Below are 4164 nucleotides of genomic sequence, written 5' to 3'. Positions count from 1 at the left end.
CGAAGTTTTGATTAAAAAAATAAAAGAACACAACTGATTATTATAAAAAATAAAAAAATACAGCCCAACAAAACATGAAAAATTATATTCAACCCCCAACTGCATATCAGCTGTCGAAGATAACTGATTTCAATTTTGGCCTTCCCGTCCGCTAACTTCTCACCACACACGCCTGCGCCCTGCAGGCTCTCACGCACACTTCCTTTTTCTAGTGTTAGTGCACCATAGATTAAGCTAACAGGTTAACAACAGATACTTCCATAGGGCCCCGGCGGCCGACTTTGTGTGTCAGCGCACCTAACGGAGCTCCTTCAAAGCGCGCTAGTCTCAGAGATGGGTCCCTCAAATCACAAAGTCCCGGAGGGCACAATTTTACTTTTCATATTTTTTTCGTGTACATAATGTAGTTTCTTTAGGGTGTTTACGCTGTGTCGCCATTTACATCCAGAAATATCGCTGGAAAATGAGAATTTCAACTGGCGAGGTCACGTCACCACAGCCACTTCTTTTGTAATAAATAAATCAATAGATGAGTAAGGCTAAATCCTTTAGCTCGGACGGTGGCTTCGCATTGCAGCTGAGTCGTGACTGCTAATATATTTTGGGCTTATTCTTACCTTTACTGCAATAAGCATCTAATGTGTATTTTGTTATAGCTACCTGTCAATAGTCTGTTTTTCCATCACAGTCTCTAAGGTATAATTAATTTATTGTAGGCACTACATCGTCTACCGGAGTTGTGGAACCTCGAGCTCACCGTGAAAGGACCCAAGCGTCCCCTTTGGTCGTTTTTTTATTCTATGTGTGCATTTCGATGCGAAACGACGTCGCATTGCCTGCCGTGAGTGCCCAAGCTGCGTAAGATAGATCGACGCGGCGAAGCTTAGTAAGCGCAGAGCAAGCAGCTAAGGGGGTATTTTCAACATGAGCGCCGCTGCGACATTGTCGATGGAATCCGTCGTAGCGGAAGTCCCATAGACGCCTGTGGGATGACTGAGCGATGTTTGAGTTTCGTGGCGGCCCCTGGGAACTGTGATGCAAAACAGTTAGGTGAAGCTGGGATTTCACGAAAACATGTGACGTCATAATGACGAACATTAGGCGGTGAATTTATTGTTTAAAACTTATTGATGGAATGCAAGAGAACAATGTCGGAGCCAGAACTATACACGGATAAAGCGGCAAAGTGGACACCGCTACTGCTGAGCCAACTTTATTCGACATGAATTTCGACTGTCAAGTTTCGTATTATGTGTAACGTTAGGCCATCTTAGAGCGCGTCCTCATAGCATCGCTGTAGGTAAGTAATCTTTGGCCCTATCATTCGTGGCACGACATGTAAACGCGACATGTAAAGGCACCTCTCCTAATATGTGCGGTCTAATTGGTGATTTTAGCAAGCGTGCAAAATTGTATTTCATTATTCACTGTCCAATAGTTAACGAAGAGTCGCGTCAATTTCGTTACAGTGATGAAAATGATACGTCGCCTTGTAGCTTGGTGATAAAAAAATGCGACCGAACGCAGTCAACTTGTTGTTGAAACATTAATTATAAATAATTATTATTCTCTTTCCACTGTCCTATGGTGTGTGTTTTCTTTTCTCTCTTCGAGGTTTTGACTGTTTTTGATTACTTGCCTGTAACCCCACCCACCCACTAAAATTATTCAATCCACACACATACCTGTGTAACATCCTAAGCTGTGACGACCTTTAGCGGTATTTTGCAATAAAAACATATGATGTAATGTTGTGGTTAAAATTATTTTTAAGAGGTTTACACCTCGTTGGTAGAAAACAAGACACTGTGTTAGTATTTCATGCAATCAGGGACGACGTAAGCCTCTTTTTCTTTACGCTTTCTGGCACAAGCGCAAAAGAAAGATATGCGAAAGACCAAAGGTGTAGACGCCGCATGGACGTACACGGCTTATGTTTTTTTTTTGCGATTTTTTTCGCCAACAATCAGACATAAGCGTGTGTTTGCCGCCTGCATTTAAAATAACAATAGGCACGTACTTCGTATAGGGCGATGTGCCGAGTTCGCACCGACATGAATCCTGCTTCTATAAACACCAACAGTAACAAAATTGTAATTGGAAAAAAATGCAAGACATTCCGGATGTGCAACTGCCAAGGACCGGTGGCCAACCCATTCCTTTAAAAGGAGAAGGGAAATGTTTAAAAAAAATTTATTTCTAATGTTCAACAACTGGCTTTGCATACCGTGATGAGAAGCCGGAGCCTTACACATACTTTACTTATCAAAAGCCGCAATATATTATAAAAAGATACCTGCCGTTCTGGCTGGCGCTGTTAACCATTTGAAGCCATGCCTATCGTAGCTTTTGCTTCGTAGCTAATGTATAAAACAAGCTTCATTTGTCCCTTGTGCGGCAGGTGCGGACGAATTACTACGTGTACAGTCTAACGCGATTTGAACGTTACCCCAAGATGAATGGATAGAATATAGGAGCGTTCCCTTTGGAACGGGGTGGCAACAGTAGCTATCGTGCTCATATTTCTCCCTATATCTTAATTATTGTTTTGATTAACTATACCATCATCATATCCTCGACCACCCGAGCGCTCGAGGCGCCTAGCGGGCGGGTTTGGAACAGGGAAAAGCATAATAACGCATTCTTCTCTTCCGCGATCGCTTTCGCAAGCTAGAACAACCACACCTGCTACAAACTAACTGCTTCTTTTTTATTCTAAGCTTTCCATTTGTCGTAATGAAGTGTGAGCTTGGATACACATTATCGAACGCATAGCTGATAAGAAACCTCGATTATGACGTCAAAAACACTTTAAAAAGGGATTTTTCTTATAGTGGCATCGGTTTAGTTTAATAAGAAAGCGTGTTGTAGAATTATCTGCGGGTTGCAGAATGCTTGCCCCAGATAAACCACAGAATCCTCTCAGCTCAAATTTCGCCCAGAAATTGTATTTTGTTGTTAGTATTTTTAATAGCAAATTTGTTTGGAGTACTTGCCTGATTTGATCAAAAGAAGTCGGATGTTCCCATCGTATGGGGCGGCGGCAGTGACAATGCGCGCTGTGGCAGCGACTCGTCTTGCATCGCCGCCACCGCATATGATAGGAACATCTGATTTCTTCTGATCGAATCAGGCAAGTACTCCAAACAAATTTGCTATTAAAATACTAATGACAAAATGCAATTTCTGGGAGAAATTTGTCAAAGTTGGCCATAGGAGGCGGAGTTACTAGAAAAACTGCAAAACGGTTTCAGAATATGTCGTTGATTAGACGATAATTTATTCGCAGGCACACAATGCAATAAAATTGCGGTAACTCACGGCCCTAAATCTCAATCGCGAGTTTGAGATTTAGGACCGAATAATATGGAGTAATAGCTTTAGTTGTGACACCAGTTCAATCACGATACAAAATATGTTCAAAACCAAATACCCGGCCGTAATATGCATTCAAGCGTGTCGAGGCGCTGCCATCATTAATTTTTCAATAGGCGAGAACGGTTGTTGGTATATGAGGTGGGTCTCACCTGGTTTATTTCTTTCATTCTATTTCGCATCTAGTTTGGTCATCGTAAATTGTAGCATTTAAAAAATCTGTGAATCGTAAATAATGACACGCTCAGCACGCCAATTACGCGGCGAGGCAGTCGCTGTGTTTATACAACTGCATTGGTTTATTACAATAACAGTATGTAATGGCCACAACTATAGGTTTACAGACGCTAACTTCCAGTGAGAAAATGAGACTACAATGGGAAATATCACTTTTTAAATGGTTGTTTCCTGTTTGAGAGCTGCGGAGCCGGATATTCGTTAATTTTGAGACGGAGCTTTCCAATGCAGCAGAAAAAGTATTCAAACATTTAGTGCACCGTCCTTTTACGCTCCTCCTCTATGAATACAGAGCGTAAACGCATTTGGTTTGCTGGCAGGAATTACGTCCTTCGGAAAATGAAAAGATAGGGTTTAAGGCGCTATCGTATTCTTTCTTCAGGATGAAGCTTTATTGGCCTCATAAGTTTTAAAACCTGCGGAAAAGGCATTCCCGATATGACAAAATTTGTTCTTAAAACACTGCTTTGTTATGCATATTACCCCGTAAATTAGCCCTGTGCTGGATAGGCAGCCACCGTGTTAACTGCTCTGACATAATAGTCGACCATG

Source organism: Amblyomma maculatum, chromosome 3 (assembly GCF_055883805.1).
Source record: "Amblyomma maculatum isolate TAMU_Amacu chromosome 3, ASM5588380v1, whole genome shotgun sequence".
Taxonomy (NCBI): Eukaryota; Metazoa; Arthropoda; class Arachnida; order Ixodida; family Ixodidae; genus Amblyomma; species Amblyomma maculatum.
Note: the sequence above shows the minus strand (reverse complement) of the source record.